The sequence below is a fragment of the Erinaceus europaeus genome, chromosome 3, assembly GCF_950295315.1.
Source record: "Erinaceus europaeus chromosome 3, mEriEur2.1, whole genome shotgun sequence".
In the NCBI taxonomy this organism is placed as follows: domain Eukaryota; kingdom Metazoa; phylum Chordata; class Mammalia; order Eulipotyphla; family Erinaceidae; genus Erinaceus; species Erinaceus europaeus.
The window spans coordinates 85,229,982-85,243,027 of NC_080164.1; positions in this window are offsets into that span (position 1 = coordinate 85,229,982).

Consider the following 13,046-nt stretch of genomic DNA (forward strand, 5'->3'; position numbering starts at 1 on the left):
CCTCGAGGAAACACTCACGAAAGACATGTCTCTGATATCTGATTACTGTAAAAAATGGTGACTAATCCCTAGCACTGCAAAAAATGGTATCATCTGTTTTCCATCTACACCATGCCTCGGCCTCGCATGAGCTTAATGTGCAGCTTGGCGATACGAGAATCCGGCATGAAGCCCAGCCAGTCTATCTTGGCGTTACTCTCGATCGCACTCTGTCATTTCACGAACATCTCATAAAAACTGCAGCAAAGGTGGGCGGGAGGAATAACATCATTGCAAGAATGGCCAGCTCCTCATGGGGTGTGAGCGCTTCCACACTATGATCATCCTCTCTGGCATTATGCTATTCCACTGCAGAATACTGTGCCCCAGTATGGTTCCATAGCCCCCATGTCCACTTGGTCGATTCCAAATTATATTCCTCCATGAGGATAATTTCTGGAACCATCCGTTCCACCCCGGTTCCATGGCTGCCAGTTCTTAGCAACATCGCCCCGCCAGATATTCGTCGGGATGCGGCATCATCTAAGTTCATTTCCCACGTCTACGCTCGACCGGACCTGCCAATATACGCGGATATCTTCACCCAGCCTGTCCAATGCTTGACGTCTCATCACCCAATCTGGTCCCCTACGCCTACACTGAACTTCTCTGTTCCAGACTCTTGGAAACAGAGTTGGCAGTCAGCTGAGGTAAAGAACAAACACCTCATCACAGACCCCTGCGAGCGTCAACCCGGCTTTGACCTAGCACGTTATGATTGGGCCCTCCTCAATCGCTATCGAACAGGCCATGGCCAGTGCGCCGCTATGTTCCATCTCTGGGGAGCCCAGAGATGAGGTGTTTGTTCTTTACGTCAGCTGACTGCCAACTCTGTTTCCAAGAGACTGGAGCAGAGCCAGGACTTGTTCACAGGTAGATCTTCCTGGGCGGAAACCAGCTTGGGTGGGTGATAGGAATTTCTCTGTAAGATGAGAAATACGTGACAGAAGCAGCCTCTCAAGGAGTTTGTAACACACAGAGAGGAGAGAAATTGGTCTAAAGCTGGTGGCCAGTGTTGGGTCTTTCTTTGGTTTCAAAACTGCTATAATCTTCGCACGCTGCCAAACTTTGGGCATAGACTCAGATTCCAAGATGTGGGACAGGAATGAAGCGAGCCACTTCTTTGCTGCGGGACCCAGGTTAAGAATGAGTTCTGGGGTGATGTTATCATAGCCAGCAGCTGTTCCCGGTTTAACCCTCTTCAAAGCGTCTTCCAGTTCAGACAGTGTAAAGGGAGAGAGTTTTAGAGATGGACAAGATAACTGGAAGTGGGATGACCACTCATGGGAAATTTCTCTTTTCCAGACTGGGTCGATCTTAGCACGTCCAACTTGAGTTAGGTGACTGGCCACTGAGTTTGGAGATATGGGAGGATGGGAGACAGGAGGGGGTTGGCTACCGGCACCCAGTCTGTGAAGAAACCTCCAGGCCTTCCTACTTGAGTGGGTGAAGTTCAGACTTTCTGTGAGTTGTTGCCAGCGGGCTTGGCGTGCTGCATCCAGGGAGGCAATGAGATGGTCGACCAACTCATCATACTGCTTTAGTAGTTGCTCGCATTCAGCATCAAGACAAGGCATATAGTTAGCATGTCTCCCACAAGGAATGGCTTGGGAAGCTGCTTTGAAGATGGCTTGGCGGAAGCGCCTGTAGGAATCTTCAGAGGGGATAGAGTTAATTGGAATTGCAGGAATAGATTTGTTGGTAAGATCACTGAACAGATGCCAGTTTGCTTTCCGAAAGTTTCATCTTAGTTTCTTTGAGCACAGAATCAGTGGGAGCTGGAGACCAATGTGGATGATAGCTGGGCGGTGATGACTGTGCGGGAAGATCTTGAGAACTTGTCTCGTAGCGGGAAAGGCTTGGCCGTTGACTGTGCTAATCCAGCACAGGTCCCCTGAAAACATCTTTCAAATGTACTTACTTATTTTTATTTTCACACACACCATGCTAATTTATCCTGGCCACAATGTTAGTATCACTTTTATTTATGACAGTTTAGTGTTGTGTTGTGTAAGATGTGTCAACCATAGCTTCAACACCAACCCAACTTGAGTTTCTTTTTAATTGGATGTTTTAATGACTTTGTCCATAACTCAGGCAATCTACTCTTTAATGTATTGACATAGTTGAATGTATACTGATCTCAGTCAGAGGGTTCTTTCTGATTTCTGCTTTATGAAGTCATAGAAGACATATTGGAGTAAACAAGTTAAGAAATAGTTACCAAGAAAAGAGAAAGGTGAACATCAAAAAGTAGCCATCTGCCTCAAAGGTGAGACATAGAGATGCCTTTCAGCAAAGAGAGACAACTGCCTTTGATTTATAAATCTCGACTATTAAAATAATGGTATTCTAAGTGGTACACATTTTGTTAAGAAATTATTTGAAGTGCTTTTAACTTTCATAATAATTTCTAACAATTTCAAAAACTTTCTTAATGTTCCAATTCTGTTTCCTTATTCATAAATTCTGTTTCCTAAGAAATACCTGTTCACTTCAAGTCTACTTTTAAAATGAGACCTTAGCTGAGCAAATAGTAACTTATTAGCAATGACTATGTGATTAAAACTAACACTGACTCCTTCCCTTGAATTCCCTGGGCAGATGACCCCACCAATGTGTCCTAGAGTTCCCACCTCCCAGGTCCCTGCCCCACTAGGGAAAGAGAGAGGCAGGCTGGGAATATGCATCAACATGACAATGCCCATGTTCAGTGGGGAAACAATTACAGAAGCCAGACCTTCCACCTTTTGCACCCTATAGCGATCCTGTGTTGTTTTCGATGGGTTATGTTGTTTTTTCACAATCAGAGTGTGACAAGGAGAGGATCAGGGTATGACAAGGAGAGGGGGTGGAGCAAAAACATACCAACAATTCTCCCTTTCTTTTTAACTAATGGCCATTGTGGGGTGAACAGAAACCTATATCGTACAGGCGTTTTCAAAAGAACTGGCATAAGACATGGAAAACAAAATAGGCGAGCAGTAATAACCAGTGTGATGCCAAGGGGAATGTTTCTTGCCTCAAAGGGCAAGGCCTAGCAGGCGAAAGGGCATTTCTTGCCTCTGGGAAAGCTTCATGCCTCTGGGGGCATCTCTTGCCTCTTGGGGCGCTTCATGCCTCTGTGGGCATAACCTAATAAAGAGGGGGAGTTTTCTGACTCTGGGGAAGAGCCTGCAGGCGAGGGGACATGGTCTATAAAGTCTCAAGGCAATTGGCTGAAGTTAGTCTTTGAGAAACACAGCAGCGTGTACCAGTAAGTCCGATGGAGGTGTCAGTCCAAAGTAGCTGACCACAGAAGAAAATGACAGAGGAAATGCTGCAAGTCTGTCTCGATGGGGAATGTTGGCCACCAGAATTCTGCTTTTCTGTAGAGAGTGAGCTTTGGAGTCTGTGAATCTGTTTCTTCAGGTCGTGCCAAGTCACCTCATTGGTTTCCGGGGGTGTGTTGTAATCATTCCATCTTGTGGGTGATGTCAGAGAACAGGATCCAAATGGATTTCCAGGAATTCCATTTGAGTAGATGCTTTTTCATGTGAAGACTTTGACAGCTGAAATTCACTTACTTGTCGAACAAAACTTGTAGCAGATTAGAAGTTTACTATAATTGATAACTCCATTATAATTGGAAGTCCTTTCTAGTATGATTTTAAGGTTGTTTAAACAGTTTAAACTCAATAAAATGTGGAAAGGTAAACAGAAGAACCATGGTTAAAAGCCTCAGGCATGAGAATAATTAACATAATCATTGCACTATCTGCCCCACCCATAACTCATACAGTTTTCAGGATTAAACGTTTCAGATTCATGTCAAGACATAAAAGAGAAATCAAAGGAAGGGAAAAAACAATTTTTTGGATTGTTTCTGGATGTCTCTAGAAATCATGGCTGCATCCAGCATTTTTTTTTAAGTCAACGTCAAACAAAAATTCAGTCATTCAAATCATTCTCTTATGAAACGCAATTTGAACCAGATTATCAAGATCTCACCATGTAGGATTAAGAGTCCCCGCAGGGCGTCCTAGTCCAAAAAGCTCCACAAAATTCCATTTAGGGTGTTTCTGACTGTCCCTGCTGGATTGCTTCAGGCACCCATTTTTAAAAGTGTCTTCCCATCGAAGAAAGAATCCAATCAGGAGAGCAGAACTAACCACCACGTGTCTCCATTCTTGGGGACTGCCAGGGTACTGGAGAACACTCCTCAAATTAGAGTAGTCCTTCTCCATGGGAAACATACGAGAAGAAGTCCAGAAAGTCCCAGGGGAAATCCCCATGCATATCTCAAGGTCTACAATCACGGTCATAAAGAACCAAATTGTGGCCCAGAGCAAAATGCAGTCCTTCTCCTCGGGAAACATGGGAGAGGGAATCCAGAAAGTCCAAGGAGAAATCTCCGTGCATCTCCCAAGCTCTATGATCCCGGTCATAAGAAATCGAAGTTCCCGGTCAGGGAACCGAAATGTGGCCCAGAGTAAAATGTTCCAGAGACAGAGAAACTGTCTCATAATGAAACAGTAGAGGCTTTGGCAAACCTCTTCATAAGTAGAAGAGAAGACCATAGTGCATAGGTAGGCAAAGTCTTCACTTATCTGGGAGTTGCGCAGGTCCAGTCCCATGTTGTAGCGCCATATGTTGTTTTCGATGGGTTATGTTTTTTTTGCCGGGCTGGCTTCACAGGCGGGTAACAGACGACCAGGGACTCATGGTTGAGCTGTAGGCAGTATCTCTTTATTCATTCAGGACGCAGCCCAATCTAAGCCGAGCTAAGCTGAACTCAAGGTACTGTAAAACTCACAATGCTGTCTTTATATATACTTGCCAGGTAGGGTGGAAACAGGATGTGACATAGAGAGGGTGGAGAGAAAAGTGACTGGTGACAATCAGAGTGTGACAAGGAGAGGATCAGGGTGTGACAAGGAGAGGATCAGGGTGTGACAAGGAGAAGCTGTGGAGCAAAAACATATCATGAAACAGTGGGGATTGAACCAATGCCCTGGAGGGAGGGTAGTGCTTGCTAGAAGAAGAAGAAAGTGCTTGTTAACAGCGGTTATGTAAATAGAATGAAGTGGTTATGTAAATAGAATAGTGTTAAGCAGGGGGGATTTAAACCAAATGAAACAGAAGGGGTCTCATGCATACCAACAATCCTGGGTCCATAATCCCAGAGGGATAAAGATTAGGGAAGCTATTAAGGGAGGGGACTGGATATGGAGTTCTGGTGTTGGGAACTGTGTGGAACTGTACCCTTCTTATCTTATGGTCTTGTAAATATTTCCATTGTATAAATAAATAAAATAATAAAAATATTTTTTAAAGAAACTGCCAAGCAATAAATAAATAAATAAAATGACTCCATTTATTTCCATATTTCTGGTCAATTTTACATTCTATATTTTCTAAACATCTCTATGGTTGACATTTAATTAGAAATTTCTTATGATGTAAACAACCTTTGTCCACAAATACATTTTTAAATTTTTTTTTGCTGGAAGAACTAAGTGCCCACTAATCATTAATATCATTGTTCTATAAAATTATTTAAACAAATCACTAAAAATCACAAACATAAAATTCTTTAGAATTTTATAGAGTACCTCTTTTTTTCATTGTAAAATTACATTTTTTTGGGGGGGGCATGAGATTCTATATGCATTGCCACAATCCCAGTCATGTGCAGAATCCTGGGTTTCAGACAGTAGTCTTTCTAATTACTTTTCTATGTCACATCAATTAACGATGATAATGGCAAAATGCTACTTAAACACTACTGCCATTAGCTTATTTTGGTGACCAAGAGAGAGATCTTTGTGGAAAATTGAGACATTACCCACTCTCATTTGCAAAAGCTTTTCACATAATAGAAATAGTAGAGAAGCACTGAAACAATCTTGGATGCAACATTGACCAACTAAAAGTGAGTCCAAGATTGCCTTCATCAGTCAATAAAATATTTACAAAAGTCAGTATGCACAGTATAAAATGTGTGTGCAAGTGAGGAGATTTAAGATCAATTAAGAAAAAATGGCCCCTGTAGCATTATACTGTCAGTGTTATATAAGTATTCTGCTTTCCTTTAGCTTCAAGTTGTTTCCTTTTCTTTTATAAGTATATACTTTTATCTTATTGGAAACAATATAGATAGAGCCATGACATACTTCAGCATTTATATTTTAATTGATATTTACTTCTCAACTATATTTCTGCTTCTGAACCCTTGGTAGAAGTTCTGATATATCTCAAACCTCACCAATATGGATGCTATGGTACTGCCAGAAGAAGTTGTGTTCAGTTGCTTCCAAATGCAGTGTTATGTTTTTTATATCTATAGTTTCTTCATTTATTTGCCTAAAGATTCAGCATCATTATCTTCAAATAGTTTTCTTCCCCAATACCCACCCATGGAAGATGACACATTCCAAAGGAGTCAGAGAGGAGTGGAGAATAGCTTTTATCCTTACTCTAGGCTCTAGCCCAGGACTAGATGTTCATGGAATCACAAATGGGTCACTGATCTCCACGGAATAGTCAAACTTGTACCCCTGAACTGGAATGAACTAGAATTTAATGTCATGACCTGCGCATTACAAACCAGGAAAAGAGAGTTGGACATTAGTGGTTGAAAAGGAACTTGACAATAATGAGATAGTTTCTTACTTCTGACGCAAGGAGTTGAGAGCCTTCAAGAAGCCATAATTTGGAAGTTGGTTGGTAGTGCAGTGGGTTAAGTGCATGTGGATCAAAGTGCAATGACAGAGTAAGGATCCTGGTTTGAGCCCCCACTTCACAGGCGGTGAAGCAGGTCTGCAGGTGTGTTTATCTTTCTCTCCCCCTCTCTGTTTTCCCCTTTTCTCTCTATTTATCTCTGTCCTATTCAACAACAATGACATAAATAACAACAACAATAATGAAAAACAACAAGGGCAACAAGGGAAAATAAATAAATAAATTTTTAAAAAGAAGCCAGAATTTTATCACATAATTTACACAGGTTTAGAATATAATTATTTTTTTCCACCAGGGTTATAACTTGGGCACAGTGCTTGCATGACTCTAGCTCCTGAGTGTTCTTCTTTCCTTCCTTCCTTCCTTTCTTCCTTCCTACTTTCTTTCTTTCTTTCTCTTTTCTTTTAGTTAGAGAATGAAAGTCAGAGAGGGAAAACAAAAAGAGAAGGAAAGATAATCTCCCCTGTTCATGGAGCTCCCTTCTCCACCTTATAATCACTCTCGTGTGGTGGATCCAGGGCAGGGCTTAAATGCTGATCCTTGAACATGGTCACATGTGAACTCTACCAGGTGAGCCACTGTTAACCCCTAGTTCAAACATATTGTAATTGGGTCAGTATAGGTTACACATTGTATAATAACCTTAAGAGAATCTCTGTTCTGTTTTGTGAGATAAAGTTGGAGGATTGAGAAGTTGCTACAACTTGAGGCTCAGGACTTAAATGAAGTTTGGGGAAAATAGTCAGTGGGGTTTATAAGTGTGAGATATATATGCTGCTGATAGCTGTGGGAGCATCTCCAAAACTGGTGAGGCCAGAACAACTATCCCAAGTCCTACAGCTGTTACACATTAGAGAACCTGGAACAAAGTCACAGACCTAGAGGACTTTCAGGTATAATTTATTTGTCTTTCCAGGGCAAAGAGATACAAAATCTATCTGCTTTTGAAGTTCCCATTAATACCTCCTTGGAGCCCTTACGTGATGAGATTTTGTTAGTTCATCTAACATAACTTAGATAAAAGATGATTTTGAGTCTTCCTTTCCAGAGACCCTAGAAAACCAAGGGAACCTGATCCTTCCTGATTTTGAGACATCCAGAGGAGTCCACTGCATTTAATTTTGATATTTCTAATTTTGTTTTCCTTTATTGTTCCCCACAAAATATGTCTTAAATTTCAAGTTAACTTCTTTGAAAAGCACGGTAAATGATAATGTAGTCATTATCAACTTGTACTGAATTTTGTTTCATTGAACAAGTTTCCAAGTTTCAGGATAAAAATGTTCTTTCAAATATATCAGATGACCCTAACTTATGTTCAGTATTCCTGCTCTATATTCACAGCCTTAAGGCACATAAACTAACCCCTGCCCAAGATAAAGATATTACCTCAAACTTTAGCTTCTAATGCTAAATTTGCCATAATGAATTTTACAATCAGTATCTCAGAGAATGATTTATCTTGGGTGAAACTTTGTATTCACTTTCAATGTGTTCCATTAGGGAAGCTATTACCTCAATTACCCATTTTGGTTGACTAATATAAAAGTATATATAGGTCCTCCCACTCCACCTTCAGAATCACTTCCATATGAGCAAAACATTATTTTGAGCATAATTGGAAATAGGAGGGTTCATTTCTTCTACCTCTCTGCATGCTTTCAATATAACACTTGGAGATGGAACAATGAGTACAGAGGGAAGCACTCAGATCTGTTGATTGACATATTTTTAAGAGTGGTCACCTTCATCTCACAGTGTGGCTTTGCATTATATCATTTCACTCTGCATTCAGGCTCCATGCCCCTTCCAACTCCATGCTTATAGCCATATCTCTTTTCTGGCATTATGCTTTTGATAATAAGTCTGCCATTTTCTTCACTGTAAGCTATATAGTTTGACTTTAATTTCAAATGATGCATCATAGCACAGGATAGCTAAGTTAAATAAGTGTTATGTTGTAGGTATGAAGAACTCATGTTTGAATTCCAGAATATCAGAGATGCATGATCAGAGGATACCTATGGAGCTGAGATCATACCAGATCGTGTGAAAATCACAGACAAGCTGTTGTGTAGCCAGTAGAATTTCCATTTTTTCCCCATAGGACAAGTCACAGGAGAACTCTTCCCTTAAATCTGCTTGGTCATATGGGTGAACTTCCATTGAGCTATCTAGATGCCCTTCTTCCCACTGTTACTTCAATATAGTTTCATTTGGTCAAAGCCAGCATTATAAAGAGCCACTATTTGAGCCCTGAGTCTTAAAATGCCTACTCCATCTCATTAAATGCGTCAATTATGGCTTTCTTAATAGTGGCCTTTTTGGTTACTACCAGTCCATCCCATCACCTGGGGCTCACATCAAGGAATCCTAGGAATCCCTCATAGATATGATGGACCTAGACCTCTAACACACTTCTTTCTCTACCATCACTGATAACTTCTATAAGGAACATCATCATAAGCCCCTTTGAGGATCTCTCTAGAACATTGCCCAAACTATAAAGTAGGAATGGTGAGGACTGCCTAACTCTCCAAAAGGAGGCTGGTGCCTAGGTGGGAGACAGATGACCAGGGACTCATGGCTGAGTGGTACACAATTCAGTCTTTATTCATGTGGAACACAGCTCAATCTAAGCTAAGCTATCTCTAATCACAATCCTGTCCTTATATATACTCACCAAGTAGGGAGGAAAGAGGATGTGACATAGAGAGGGTGGAGCAAAAAAAGACTGGTAGAAATCAGGGTGTACTATGAGAGGGGGCGGAGCAAAAACACATCATGAACCAGTAGGGATAAGCCAATGCCCTGCAGGCAGGGTTGTGCTTAGTTAACAGTGGTTATGTAAATAGAATACAGTGTTAAGCGGGGCAGGGGGTAAAACAATGAAACAGAAGGGATTTTAGAAGCAAAATTAGAAGCATACCAACATTTCCCCCTTTCTTTTTAACTAATGGCCATAGTATCAGGAGTGTGGGGTGAACAGAAACCTATATTGTACAGGCATTTTCAAAAGAACTGGCACAAGACATGGAGGAACAAAATAGGAGAGCAGCAAGAACCAGTGTGATCTCAAGGGGAGGCCTGAGGGGGGTGTTTCCTACCTCAAAGGGCAGTGCCTAGCAGGTGAAAGGGCATTTCTTCCCTCTGGGGACATCTATTGCCTCAAAGGGCATTTCCTGCCTCTGTGGGCATCTCTTGTCTCTGGGGGCATTTCATGCTTCAAAGAGCATTTTCTGCCTCTGTGGACATGACCTAGTAAGGAGGGGGAGTTTCCTGACTCTGGGGACAGGCCCTGCAGGTGAGGGGACGTGGTCTATAGAGTCCCAAGTCTCTGGCTGCAAAATCCATGCACTGCTGTGGTCATTCTTTGATAAACCCAGCAGCATAAAGGGAAACTGCTGTAAAGTTGTGTAATGTCTCTAAGAGGTGTACCAGTAAGTCCAATAGAAGTGTCAGTCCAAAGCAGATGACCAAGGAAGAAATGCCAGGGGATGAAATGTTCAGTCTGTCTTGATGGGGAATGTCAGCCACCAGAATTCCGCTTTCTGTAGATAGTGAGCTTTGGAGTCTGTGAATCAGTTTCTTCAGGTCATGACAGGTCACATCATTGGTTTCAGGGGTGCATTGTAGTCATGCCATCTTGTGGGCGATGTCAGAGAACAGGGGTCAAAATGGATTTCTCGGGGTTCCATTTGAGCAGATGCTTTTTCATGTGAAGACTTGACAGCTGTAATTCACTTACTTGTGAAACAAAACTTGTAGCAGATTAGAAGTTTACTATAATTGATAACTCCATTATAATTGGAGGTCCTTTCTAGTATGATTTTAAGGTTGTTTAAACAGTTTAAACTCAATAAAATATGGAAAGTTAAACAGAAGAACCACAGTTAGAAGCCTCAGGCATGAGAATCATTAACATAATCATTGCACTATCTACCCAGCCTGCACTCATACAGTTTTCAGGATTAAATGTTTCACATTAATACCAAGATGTAAAAAATATCAAAAGAGGAGAAAACAATTTTTTGTATTGTTTCTGGCTGTCTCTATAAATCATGGCAGCCTCCAGCATTTTTTTAAGTCAATGTCATACAAAAATTCAGTCATTCAAATCACTCTCTTATGAAACACAACTGAAAGCAGACAGCAAACTTAAGATATTCAGAGAAAACAATGAAGGGGAAATCGAGAGAAAAGCCATAGGCAGCTTTTGCTTCTTTCACCTCGAACCAGATTATCCAGATCTCACCATGTAGCATCATGAGTCCCCAGAGGGCATCCTAGTCCAAAAAGCTCCTCAAAATTCCATTTAAGGTGTTTCTGATGGTTCCTGCTGGATTTTTGTAGGCACCCATTTTTAAAAACATCTTCCCATGAAGAAAGAATTGAATCAGGGGGTAGAACTAGCCATGTGTCTCCATTCTTGGGGACTGCCAGGGTACTCAAGAATGCTCTTCAAGTTAGAGTTGTCTTCTCCACAGGAAACATGCGAGAGGAAGTCCAAAAAGTCCAAGGAGAAATTTCTGTGCATCTCCTAAGCTCTACAGTCACAGTCATAAGAAACCAAAGTGTAGCCCAGAGCAATATGTAGTCCTTCTCCTCAGGAAACATGGGAGAGGGAATCCAGAAAGTCCAAGGAGAAATCTGCATGCATCTTCCAAGCTCTACGATCACAGTCATAAGGAACCAAAATTCCTGGTCAGGGAACCAAAGTGTGGCCCAGAGCAAAATGTTCCAGAGAGAGAGAAACTGTCTCATGATGAAACAGTAGAGGCTTTGGAAAACATTTTCATAAGTAGAAAGGCAGGCCATGGAGGTTTTACTTATCTGGTCTTCTTTGATCTGCTGCATGTGTGTGGATCCGAGATTCCTGTCCCTGTTTCAGGGTGCTATTATGCCAAGCTAGCTTCATGGGCAGGAGACAGATGACCAGGGACTCATGGCTGAGTGGTATGCAATTCAGTCTTTATTCATGTGGAACGCAGTGCAATCAAATCTAAGCTATCTCTAATCACAATCCTGTCCTTATATATACTCGCCAAGTAGGGTGGAAACAGCATGTGACAGAGAGAGGGTGGAGTGAAAAAAGTCTGGTGGAAATCAGGGTGTACTATGAGAGGGGGCGGAGCAAAAACATATCATGAACCAGTGGAGATTAAACCAATGCCGTGCAGGCATGGCGGTGCTTAGTTAACAGTGGTTATGTAAATAGAATCCAGTGTTAAGCGGGGGAGGGGGAGGGGTTACACCAATGAAATAGAAGGGGTTTTAGAAGCAGAATTAGAAGCATACCAATAGGCTGGGTCATCCTATTATACCATTCAAGGAAAACAGGTCCTGAAATGAGTGCAGCCTAGAATATCCCCAACTGTGACCGAGGACTGTGAGCTCAAATTGACAGGGACTCAGGTTATACAAACTCCTGTGCTAAATATGAATATACATGGACCTTGGGTCAGATTGATTTGGAAAAGAGTTCATTGTATTTATATATTTTCTTCAAGTTTTGGAGCTACTCTCTGCCATAATTCAGCTTTCTAGTCTTTTCTTAGCTCTGATGATATCTTCCCAGACAATATTTTTTTGCCTACCTTCAACTTACTCAGGCAAAAATCACTAAAGACATTGACTCCTAGGGATATACCTAAAACATACTTCCTAGCTTCTCACTACCCTAAAATCCATATTCTCACCTACTCTACTTTTACTTTCCCATTTAATTTTACTAAAAATTTTGTCTTGCTTTATATTGTCTTTCAGACACCAAGTTGTAGATGCTACAATGATTCCATCCTGAACTCCCTGGGCAGATGACCTCATCAACACGTCCTAGAACCTCACCTCTGCAGAGCCCTACCTCACTAAGGAAAGACAGAAACAGGCTGGGCGTATGGATTCACATTCCAATGCCCAGGCCTAGCAGAGAAGAAATTATAGAAGCCAGCACTTTTATCATCTGCACCCCAAAAAGAATTTTGGTCCATACTCCTAGAGGAATAGAAATGTTAGGGGGAGATGACTAGAGAGCTTTGAAACCCAATTCCATCAGAATCCAGAAAGAGAAGAGGAAAAAATGAAAGACATTCAGAAGTAGCAATTGGTGTAGGTGTGACTTTAAAAGGAAGAGAAGACCATAGAAAAAAATGGCATATGTGTGTGTGTGTGTGTGTGTGTGTGTGTGTGCATGTGCATGTATGTCTAGAAATTATAGTCAACTTATATCTGTGACCTTGAAAGAACCAGTGCAGATTCCAATGGAGGACATGGGGTCACAGAAC